Source organism: Cavia porcellus, unplaced genomic scaffold, assembly GCF_034190915.1.
Source record: "Cavia porcellus strain 051 isolate PalLab524CR breed Dunkin Hartley unplaced genomic scaffold, mCavPor4.1 scaffold_4, whole genome shotgun sequence".
NCBI classification, from domain to species: Eukaryota; Metazoa; Chordata; class Mammalia; order Rodentia; family Caviidae; genus Cavia; species Cavia porcellus.
The window spans coordinates 59580770-59593409 of NW_026947487.1; positions in this window are offsets into that span (position 1 = coordinate 59580770).

The following is a 12640-nucleotide window of genomic DNA, read 5'->3' on the forward strand; positions in this document are numbered from 1 at the left end:
GGATTTTGTGGTAGCAGCGAATGCTTGCTGACCACTAAAAACTGTTTCCTATGCAGTCGTGGCCCACTTTATATCTAGGTGTGGCTGTGTGTCTATTTCTTTCCAACAGAATGTAAAATAAGGCTTGATTTCAGGCCATGCCATTTTGTTCTCCAGGAAATAAAACCAAAGCTTTGGCAATAAAGTAGGTTCCAATTATTTACTTCATTTTATTTATATTTTGAACAGGGTCTCTCTAAGTTTCACAGGCTGGTCTCACACTTGTGATCTTCCTGCCTCAGCATGCTCTGCTTAGGCAGGTGCCACTCCACCTGACTATCAGACCCTGAATTTTAAAGAGCAGGTATGAGCTTTCTCTTCTCCTCTGTGTGCAGCAAGATGCAAATCATAATAAGACCTTGGTGAAGAGAGAAGCAAAAGAGGATATGTGTCTGCATCACAGGGTGGAGGAATCAGCTTGGTTTCACTTTAATTAATTTCTAAAAAGTAATTCCCTTACAAAATTCTGTAATTTTACTCCATTTGTTGGTTGCTTCTTAATGTCTATTGCAAGTCATTTTGAAATGCATTGCAAACTTGCTATGAGGACTAAAAAATAAAAACACATCAGAAAAGTCCCTGGTGCAGTGCTGTCTTCAGGAGGGACCTACACTGTAGACCACGGGGCCTGAGGTCTGGGATAGCTTTGCTACCCTGCTAACTGGACCCCTGGCATGTGCCTTCCCCTTTCTGGGTTTCTGTCTTCCATCAGATGATGAATGGGAACGAAATGACCTATCCATTATGTGTCATTGTCATAACTTTTTACTGTGATGTCTCATATGCGATGATTTTTAAAATTCAACTAAGAATCTGAATATTTCTCTTATATGATTGAAATCTTCCCACGTGAGAAGCATTACACTAGGTAAATCACCTTCCCAATTCATCTGACATTCTAACCTATGACCTGTGGCTCTAGAAGGGAGAAACCAAGCTGTGACAAAACTTCTCTGATCAGACAGTCTATTCTGTGCTTGAACACTGGAGAAGCCAGTGTCTTTGTTCCCAAAGCATGTCTATAGCTGCAGGTGACCCTCAAGTACATTCTTAAGCAATATTTGGCAACCGTGTCCCTTTTAAACTCTTCTTAAGGAGATTTTAATGGGGTCCCTCTTTTGTTGTTGCTTATATTTTATAATTTCTTAAGTGCCACTTACTTTTGTGTTGCGATGCAAATCGTAGGGCCTTGCAAGTTTTGATTGAAACATAGGTACATCTAAACCAAGGCGAGGATTTGTCACCTTTCCACCAGAGGGCAGCAGAGTAATGAGAATCAGGATTCACAAAAGCTTTGCAGTGGAAGTGTTGACATGTGATTTGGCAATTGAATAATTTTTGATACTGTCCTGACACATAAACACCTAGAAGCAGGTTTTCAAAGGTTATTTGTGCACTAAAAGAGGAATTAAGAAAACGAACTTGCATGCCAAAAGTAATTTCCAATATTCCACAAAGAGCTACGGCCTCATTTTGAGATTGCTTTTAGAGAATATTCAGCTATCGTTAACTGGATATGTTAAACTTAACTGGCAAACACACATCCAAAATAAATTAAGCTGAATGGACGTAAGAAAGTAGATCCAATGACTAATAAAAATTTCTTCTGGGATTTGGGGACTGGCCAACTCTCCCAAAAAGAAAAATTGTGTTTTAAGTGATTTTTCTAAATTTCCCAGACCTTCCCATCCCTTTACTTGTGATATTGTCATAGTTAAACAATCGTGCAGATACTACAAAGTTGTGTAGTCTATTGTGGTAATTTAGTTTTAAGTCATTTCTCTACTTTCCAGCATAAAAAGTCAGCAAATTATCAGAGTTTATTCCATTGACATTCTCACACCTTGAGAAATAGCCCATTTGTATTATCACAGTTTGATATATTTCCCATTTACTGAGCTTCTTTGGCAAGTTGGCATTTTAATTTAATTATACTTTTTGCTAATGGTCTTTATTTTTCAGTGTCTGTGTGTAAAACGCCCGTAGGTTTGATTATCCGCCCCCCTCCTCTTTCCACTGCCGAGCTGTAGTGCAAATTTATAAACTGACAAAATTCAGTGTAAAATTCAGGGAGGTGAAATGAAGGAATTTGTAAAGAAATCCTGCTTAAATGATGAGGCATTTTCCTCACTCGCAGAGTGTGGCCCCCACTTGCCAACTTTTTGTCCCTAGCCTTGGTGTCCCCAATAGGAAGAGTAATGCAAAAACTCCAGCAGTGTGCTCCTCTGACACAGAGACGATCAAGGACCTCCAAGAGCTTGGCTGCCTCAGTGGTCCCCTCGAGCCTCCAGAGACATAGGAGAATAGTGACAGTAACATTTGCTTGCCTTATGGACAATTCTTGAGTTTGTCATGACTTTTCCATTTCGAATGGTAATTCAGTGTTAGAGGGAAGTGGTGCTCTTTGAAAATTTCAGGCTGGCTAGAGTCTTGGTGGAAAGCCCTCCCAGGACCTTAGCGCTGTGCTACTGTGCATTTAAAGCAAAGAGTAGCTGAGGAATGGATACACCTGGAGAGACAAGAATATGTTTCCACGTTCACATTTCACACCAGTGTATGCACTGTATGTGCTTGATCCTAAGATGCAAGATACACCATTGATTCAATAACAGCCTTTCAAGAGAAAAACAGAGAAGAAAGAAACCCAACAAGTTAAACATACACATTGATTATAGGGTACATTCCAATTTCAGGAATGCTAAAAGGTGAAAAAGGGTAGTTTTAAAATCTTGGAAATTTAATCCATATAATTTTGACGTTGTGTATATGATTGAAACAGTTTCTAGCACACATACTACATATTCTAGTGAAAGCCTCAGTATCTGAAAACCTTGAAGAACCAGTCACTTTTTCAAATCCTGACTCCAAAACAAAAGTAATCCTTGATTTGATTTATAGGGATGGGTGCATAAAAATACAATGTGATTGTGGAAATCCTCCCTAAAGTTCTGAGCAAATATTTGCTTTGTTAATATATTTAACCGGGTGTGTGTTATCTGCTTGCATTTGTCTGATTCATCTTAATTTTCACATGGAGGTCCTCTCTCCCCCTGCCCCCAACACCTCCTTACCCCATTCACCTGTCCCTGAAGCTTAGATGATTTGTTTTGTAGAAGTGGATGGACGTGAACTGATTTATTTAATCCTTTTAGCAAAGTCTGGAACCATGTATTTGCCAGTTCTTGGAGAAAACATTCCTCTGTTCCAGCCATAAACATGAGAAAACAGGACGGTTGCAATAATGGAGTGATTTTTAATTTAAAATACAGAGGAATAGGTGGGAGGGATGTGGGTGTGAGTGTATCAGGTAATGACGTAAGATCTTGCTGACACCAGTCAAGGTTCCCAAGAACCCATTCATTACACTCCTCTGGGATATCGGGGGCAGAATCTCAACCAGGGATGCTTCAGGCTCGAGTGGCAGCAGAAAGGAAAGAAAGGGACACACAATTGAAGAACATAGCGTATTAATTACCTTACTCAGGGGATCTTATAAAGCACGAAGTGTATGTAAATTGATACAATGACAATGATTACTGCAGGATTTAATTTTCGTACAGAGGAAGGAGAGGAAAGAAACAGGGACTTAGGAAACCTCTGAAATTTATTCTCTCTTCTGCAAACTCAAAGCCTGCTTACTTCTTTGCCTCCTAGCTAGTCAGCTTTCTTTTTAATACTGCAATTTCTCCTTTGCTTCTCTCCATTTGCTCCCCAGTCATTTGCTTAGATGAGTGAAACCCTCTTGCACCAGACCGTAGAAGTCAGAGACACAATGAGGACAAGATCACAAAGTGTGGCTGAGATCTTCAGACAAATTTTGAGTATGTTTTGTGACTCCCAGTGTAGGAACTCACAGTGTAAGTGGGGGGCAAGGAAAGAAAGGAAACCAGTTACCCAAAAAGAATGTGAATGAGGTGAGAGGATGGCCAAAGGAGGGGACATGTGACACTGAAGCATTGGGAGAGAGAAGTCATTCAATTGTTGTATATTTTTAAATTATAAGATTGGATTTGATAGTGGCAAACTCACCAAAAAGAGAGATGACAATTCTGTGTGTGGCCTGAGCAAATGGAAATATGTTGTTGTCCTGTTTTGATAGGAGGACATTTATTTATTTGTGGTGTTGCGGGTAGAATCCAGGGCCTCATGCGTACCAGAAGAGTGCTATACATGCAACCAATATTTATTTCTAAAACTGTGCAGTGTTCAGTTTGTCCTGGTCCAAAGAGGAAAGAAGTAATTCTAGGACTGGTGTGAGACTAACTGACAGGAGTGAACAAGAATTCCAGAAAAGACGTAGGAGAAAGAAAGAATGAGAGACAACAACTGTCAGAGGAGGTCCAAAACCCGTGGCCACTTCTTGGCCATGGGACAGGCTGGATTTGGGTGAAGGTGAAAGGCCTTTTACACTTAACTATCTAATTGTTTCACATTTGTGTTGTCTTTATTGTTAGTTCATGCTAAATCTTTGGCACAAGGTGGTCTTTCAGGTAACAGTTCCTAGTGACTGTCTGGATCAGTAGCAAGGGCCCCATCCTAACTCAGCTCCCTGTGTTACCTTCACAGGTCTGATCACAAGGTGGGAGTGAAGGACATCTTATTTTTCTAAGTGGAAGCTTCAGATCTTATATTCCTCCCACTGCCTCATCACCTGTGCAACGGCCGGTTTCTCCCTTCTTCCCACTCCAAACATTCCGTGTTCCGCACTGCCTGGTAACCTGCTCATCTTCTTTGTCTAGTCTAGGAATCTCAGTGAGGGAATGGACCTGGCACAATTTTCCCCCTTTGTTTGCCACAAAGGGTGGCAAAAAGTTCACCCTTATGGTGCTAAAGTCTTAAACAAAAGAATCTGATGGTTACAGGTCACTGTGGTGTTCCTTTTGTGTTGAAAATCGCGCACATTCAGCATCTGATGGATGGCAGGTGGAATAGGTTAGACAATGTTATGGGAGATATATGAACATTTTGCAAACCTAAGTAAAGTCCGTGGACAAAGGTGCCTCCCTTGTTTCCTTACATTGGAAAGGAGATGCATCCACTAAATGGACACGGCAAAATGGAACTGGTGGTACCTACTGAGAAAAAGTTACAGGGCCCTTTTTAAGACAAGAGTTTGTTTGATTTTTTAAATAGATATATCATTGGCCCTACTATGCTTTTATCGCTTCAAGAAGCTTAGGGGGGAAAGGATCAATGAGACTTTCTTTCTTTCTTTCTTTCTTTCTTTCTTTCTTTCTTTCTTTCTTTCTTTCTTTCTTTCTTTCTTTCCCTGTTTTGTATTCTCATATCAAGTGCAAAAATGATGCCCACTTAATGGTATAATACAGTGTTCAGAATAGGGCTTGTTTCTAAGAAGCATTCAGCAAGGGTTTATTATTGCTGTTCTGTTATTTTTGTCCCCAAAATCCACAACAAAGGAAATATCTGAGTTATAGTCTTGGAGAAAGACCTGATGGAGAAGTAACTGAAAAGCCATGGGTGGTAAATCTGAGAGGTAAATCAAGAATGTACAGAATAGTAATGAGGAGAAACCAGTGGGGCCCTTCTCAGTAGGAGTTTGTTTAAAAAATGGTGTGGAAAGGAGACAGGAGGAGGAAATTACTGCTTCTATCTCACTGATGGAGAGTTAGAGCTAGTGGGGTTGACACAGCTGAGATCCCAAGTGCAGATGCCCTTGCCCATTTGTCCTTTCTGTGGGCCAAGGAGGCTGGGATAGAATCTTTATCATTTGAACTCAGTAATTGTTGGCTGGAAGAAGGAGGTTTCCTTTGGTTCTGGAGAAACCTGCATTTTGAAGTGGTGAGACATGAGTGTCAGCTGTGCAGTTTTTCTGGAACAGAGATGAAGGAATAATCAGAGGAGTCAGAAAATATGATGTGAACTCTCAGTTTCCCCACCTTTGAAACTAAAAGATAGCACACAGATGTCTTTACACTAGGTTACCTACAGCTACTGTGATACACTGAATTGTGACACCATCCCTAAGTATTTGGAGGAGTCCTAACTTCTGGCATATCAGAGATAAAATTTTATTTGGATAAAAAGCCTTCATAGAGGTACGTAGGTTAAAATGAGCTCATCAGAATGGACCACGATCCAGTGAGGCAGATGTTCCCAGGAAAAGGGGACAACTATACATAGAGCAAACATTTCTAGGGGATAGATACTCATTAGAAGATGAAAAACAAAGGCTTGGAATGTACTCTTTCCTCATGATGGACTCTTTCCTCCTCAAAAGGAGCCAGTCTGCCAACACCTTCATTTTGAACTTCTAGTCTCTAGAATTGTGATATATTTCTCTCATTTAAGCCACTTAGTTTGTAACACTTTGTTATCACAGTCCTAGTAAACTGATATAATTACCTATGGCATTTTCTATAGCTGCAAGCATTCCAGGGATCTTGCCAAAACATCCATTGCTTGGCTAACAGGATTTTTAGTGATGTAGGTAACAAAGCCATGGGATCTGGATAAGCCCTGAGGATAAATGAAGTAGAATGAACAGGATGATTTCTATGGAGATTCAGTGGATTAATGATTTGTCTGGATTCATCTTAGTATTTTCCTGCTTATTATCTAGAGCCATGCATGTGACTTCTGTTATTAAATATTCAACTTTAATTGGAAACTCTAAGATGCTTCACTCACAAATCTTATGTTCAGTACTGGTTGGGACAGTTAGGACTTCCATGACAGCTGCATAACCAAATAATTTCCCATTGAAGATGCTAGCCCAGGCCTTTTGAATGATGATTCGTGGGTTGTAAGGGCATTATGCACTTTATTAATTATTTCCTTAGGATGGTTGCCTAGAAGTTACATTATTGAGTCAAAAGACAGGTAGGTGTCTTAGTTAATTTTCTGACACTCAAGACAAAATGCCTGATAACCAGAGTTAAAGGAAGAAAGATTTATTTCAGCTCACAGTTTGTAGAAGTTTCAGTCCATAGTCAGCTGGTTCAAAAGCAGGACGGCATGGCAGAAAGGCATCGCCAGAGAGAAACAGTTCATGGTAGGCAGAAGACAGCAAAGCAAGAAAGTAGTGAAGCAGTAGCAGGTGGTGATGACTGCAGGAAGTGACAACGGACAACAGCAGCCCATGTTCTCTCCCTTGTGTTCCATCCAGGATGCCCACCCTTAGGGCAAATAGCACATACACAGGGTGTGGCATCCTTAACCCTACCCAGAACCATGCTACATCAATCAGTAGGCTAATTTAGTAAGCACACACCCTGGATCCAGTATCACACACTTAATACCAGCATCACACGCTCCGGGTCCAGCCACCTCTGCAAAGCCCCACCTGTGACCACACAAGGCTTTGCGGGGATGTCTAGACAGAAGTCATAAGAGCAGGTGGAGTTCTAAGGTATTACCTGAGTCTTATAGAAATGTATTCTCTTTTATCAGCTAGTAGGACTAGATGTTTGTAATATAAATTTTCCTTCGCTGTTTTTATCTATCATATTCATGTGTGGAAAAGAAAAACAAAAAAGCCTCTCCACTTGACTGCATTCAATCAATTCCTAAATTAGGTGGTGCGAGTGGAAATGTAATTCAGTACATAGATCCCCGAGGAGCCAGTAGACTGCAGATTCGTTAAGTGAGTTTTATTTCCCATTATCAAACATATCCCATCTTCTACTTGGAGAAGGGAAAAGAAGGGATATTTTTACTTTAAATAAATTACCATAGTAGTAGTAGTCTACAATTTCTTTTGTTCAGAAGGGTTATTCATTTGTGCAGTGTCTACAGATATCCCACATAAAAGTGACGGCCCTGTTCATGTGAAATCCAAGGTGACCTGCTTATTCATATGCTCAGCCTCCAATTTGTTTCAAGAGCTCTCGCTGGACATTATTCAACCACTGCATTTTTCTAGATATTCTTCACTAGGGAACAAGATGGGGCCAAATTCAGGAGGGAGATGGGACAGCCAGCTTCAGAGATGGTGCTTTTTCACATGTAATAGATGCATTGATAACCATGCCCACGTAGCGCAGATGCTGAAAGGAAGGGACAAACACAAAGTTAGCAGAAGAGTCTCTTAGTAAGTGTCTTAGATACCTTTTACTCATTGCTGAGACAAAATACCTGATGCCTGAAGTTGGGAAAGGAAAGGTTTATTTCTTACAGGTTTTGGAGGTTTCAGTCCATACTCTGTTTGCTCCAAGGCAGGGTGGCATGGCAGGACTGCAGTGTATAGCAGCTGTGAACAGCAAGGCAGAAACCAGCAAGAGAGAGAGACACCTTCTTCCTGCCATTACATTGTATGCTGGCTCCACCCCTATGTGGGTGTAGCACTGACACCATCAATCCAAGCTCTAGACACTGAACCAATCACAGATGCATAATGCAAAGGTATGAGGCCTGGGGGCCACCGACGTAAACCATGACAGAAAGCTTGGCATTCGCTCCAAACAGCCAACTTCTCCCAAAATTATCTTTCAAGAAGAAAGATAATCATAGTGTTTATTCCTCATTTATGAGGACGAGAGAGATAGGGGAGGGGGAGCCAAACCTCTACAAGGGATTCTGAAATCTAAATCTCTTAAAAAAATGCTTCAAAAAACTTTCCTCAGGTAATTTGTCCATCCACTGTCAGGGGTGATAGTACAGTTACAAAGACAGGGATGTGTTTTCTGATTCCAGATAAGTTCTTCCTAAGAATCTGAATTCTAAACTATATTTTGAGCTAAGTCATCTGCCTTTGTTTCTCATAGAATGAAAATTATTTACTTCCTTATTCATAGGCAAAAAAAAAAAATTACACAAAACAGAAACACTTACCTTCATCTTAAATTCATCTTTAAAGTCACCCTATTATTTTTTAGTAAAATAACTTTGAAATGATCTACGATGTTAACTGTAGTTAGAAAGACTGCAGTTTCAATCCACGCTCCACCACTTATGACCAATATGGCAGGCAGATCATGCACTTGCTCAGCAAGTTACTCACCTGTGGAAAAAGCAACTTACGTTCTATTCTAAGGGGCAACTACAGTGTGATTTTGTTGCAGTTGTGTATAAAACAAGTGACACTGAGACAGCTAGATAATTTGAGCTGATAATAATTATTCTTAGTAGAATATCTCATTATAGGTCTGTACATAGTATACATTGCCTCATTTGTCTTATGTATAACTAGGTCAGGTATTTTTATTTTCATTTTAGGAACAAGGAGAACTGAGGTAGAGAGAGGGAAGTAAGTATCTCAAATTCACAAAGCAAGTGCCAAAATGTCAGACAAAACTTTTCCAAATCACTTAGCAATACTAGTTATGAGCTTCATATGTTTAATTGGGATGCTGAAGTTGAAATGCTTGAAAGACTACCATCAGCAAGGCTTCCTCTGTTCTCATCAGTGATGGCCTAGACTACTCTGCTTGCAGGTGACTGGAGTCCTGTCCTTTGTTAGGGAGTGGCACGTTCATAAATCAGGGCATGTGATGAGGAGAGATGGAGGGGAGCTGAGTGGGTCAAAGATGGGAAGAAAATGGGGTGGTTAAAAGGGTAAAATCAGGTCTACTTTTGTGAGGATGCTTTTTATTGTCCTAGGCAAGCCTTTATACCTGTGTGTCAAAGATGCATATTTCAATCAAAAGCTGAACTAGCAACTTTAGTCAACCCACTGAAAATTTTGAATTGAATATGAGAAATATATGTATATGTTGCAGGCACATCCATATAAGAGTGGCACAAAGTCCAGACAGGAGAAAAGTGCAGCAGGTGGGTAGAGTGTGCATATTTGGACACATGAAGTATGTGGGTTTTAAGTAAGGCGGTGACAAGACAGAAGGCTCTTAGTCATTTTTCTCTGCTAAACTCCTATATGCTAGTTTTGTATATTACCATGCCATTGCTAGTTTTCTAACCTCCTTATTTCTTATAAAAAGGCACTATGGCAGCTCTAAATGTCATCAGAGTGCCCATTACTATTATTTACTGTTTCAGACTACTTGCTGCTTTAGGTGGGCAAGTTACTTAGTTATTATTAGTGAGATATAAATGAAGGAGTTTGAGAACAAGTTTTTTTCTTCTGGTACTAGTATTATCTTTCTAGCTATTCCTCCTACTTGGAATAGTGTTGATTAAGGTGAGAAGATACTGCAGCCACATTTTGGCCATGAGGTAATATGTATAAGGGCATAAACCTATTAAGATGGAACAGAGTATCTAAAAGGACACTGGGCTCCTATCCCAAGCCACAATCCCAGTGTGGAACTGCTGGCCACATGCTCCTTGCTATGCAAAGAAGTGTTTTGTTATTTGAACAGAATGCATTCTTAACTGAGATAATTGATAATATTCAGCAGTAACTGCATTCATTAGGGTAAGAATAGCTGTTGTAAACAACAACCACTGAATATCCATGCAATAAAAGTTTATTTCTCACTCTCATAAAATCCCACACTGATACTCTTGATCAGCAAGAACTCTTTTCTCAACAATGATTCAGGAGTCCCATCTCCTTTCTATTTGATAGCTATGTCATTTTCAATACATGGTGTTCAAAATCATCCTATGTTTAGGTTTCCAGATGGCAGAGTGGGAAAAGGGGGAGTTATGTGAAGCTTGGGGACACTGGGAGTGGGGTGTTCACTAGTCCTAGGTGACATGCCACTTCTCTCTGCTTCCTCATTGTCCAGGAGGACAGTGCAGAGCATTGTCTAGCGGTGCACAGCTGTCCAGTGCAAGCCAGCTGTGCAACCAGAGGGGAGGAGGAAGATGTGGCTCAGCCTGCTAGCATCTGGGCATCCACCACCATTCATCAGTGGGCTGTTGATTCTGAATGCCAAGGGATGAGCTGGTACTTCCTGTTTTCACCGTGATGATTGACAGTCAAGCTGGTCCTGTTTGGTATTGGGGTAATGGGAGGGCAGGATGAGAACACAGACAGGCAACCAGACCTGTGGACTTTCTTCAACTGTTGATGAGAATGTGAGAGTCAGGGAGGGTCAGGACATAGTCAATTCTCTGCCTGCCTTAGGACAAGAGGTTGGGAAAGACAGGAAAAAATGAAATTTTTTAACCTTAAAACCATTCTGCCTAAAGAAATTACAAATAGGATTTGAATGTCAGCTATTGACTTGCTCACAGCTGTTCACTAACTTTGCTGCTCTAAAGGGGATGTGGTGCAGTGCTTAGAAACCTAAACTTGAAATTTGAATCCTGGCTCCACGCTTCAGTGGTTCTGAGCAAATTCTGTCATTAGGTTCTGTCATTAGGAGAAGCCTCCATTTCTTTATAAGGAGTTAATACAAGTGAGTATCTCATATGTCTGTGGAAAGCATAAAGTGGTACAAAAAACAAAGTGGCAAAAAATAATGCTCACCTGTGGTGAATATTTAACAGATAGATGTGGTGAGCTGCGCAGTTGAAATCTGATTCACCAATTTGGAATGCCCAGAGGCAGCCTCTAGATGGCGCCGAAGCAGAGAATCCGTTTGCCACCCAGTTTATGTGTCTCAAACAGTGGCTTATCATTTCTTCAAATCACGAAGCTCACAAGTCAAAAAAGTCTCTGTGCTGGATGAAGTTACCTTTGGAAGTCTCTCCTCTGTCTTTTGCCCCCCCCCCCCACATATGTGTCTTTGGAAAAGAGTTGTTGGCCATTATTTAGTTATTCCTCATAACAGTACCAAACGACAATCTAATTTAAATCTAAGCAGACATCATATGCTGAGTACATAGGCACATAAAATTTAATGTCTTATTTACCCTCTGTAATAGTGAGTATTTCCCTGTATATCTTTCCTCATTGACAGGTTCCATGAGTTGCAAACTTTCAAAATCTATGTATCTGTTTAGCATGGTTTGAGGCAAGCGAAGTTTGCCTGATTTATTTCATTCACTGAAATGCTAGTGGGTGCAGAGACTCCAGGTCTAGGTGCTGGACTGAGCCCCGGCACAGCCAGGACTGTGAAGTCTTGCACATGATATTTACTACTGTTTGCAAAATTGGAATGATGTCTGGTCACTCACTGGAGGGAATGAATACAAAGTTCCTGGCAATGAATCCCTGTATGGCACTTCCCTTCTCTTTATTAAAAAAATCTGCTCCCCTCCAACAAATTTGTTCCTGCACTGAACTTTCAACATGATTGCCCCCAGCACCTCAACTACTGGGGAAAGGAGGAGACTTCCTGGAATCAAACCTCCGTGCTCCCTTTTCCTGAAGACGCTGTCAGCTTTTCTACGTGTGATGAATTTGTTGAATGAATTCAACACAGCCAAAGGGAGCTGGCCAATGAAACTGTCTAAAATGGTTAGTGATGAGGCTGAGTAATTTCTGTCCACCTGGAGTGTCTGAGGTGAGCTATGTCACATCTCCAAGCTCCAGCTCTTCAAGTGCCACTGAAAGGGGAAGCTTACTGGTTCCTCTAGTCTTTGGTCTACGCACTTTATGAGTACTTCTGCCAGCAGCAAGAGATGCCCTGGAGACCGTGTATCTTCCTAGAGATGGGCCAGGCCTTGGCCGCCTTCCTGCTTTCCTATTTGACTACTTTCTCAAACTTCACGAGGAGCCTGATGGATGAAGGCAGGAACCCTCTGCACTGTCAAGATGGTCCTCAAAGGCAGTGTCTGATTAGAAAATGTG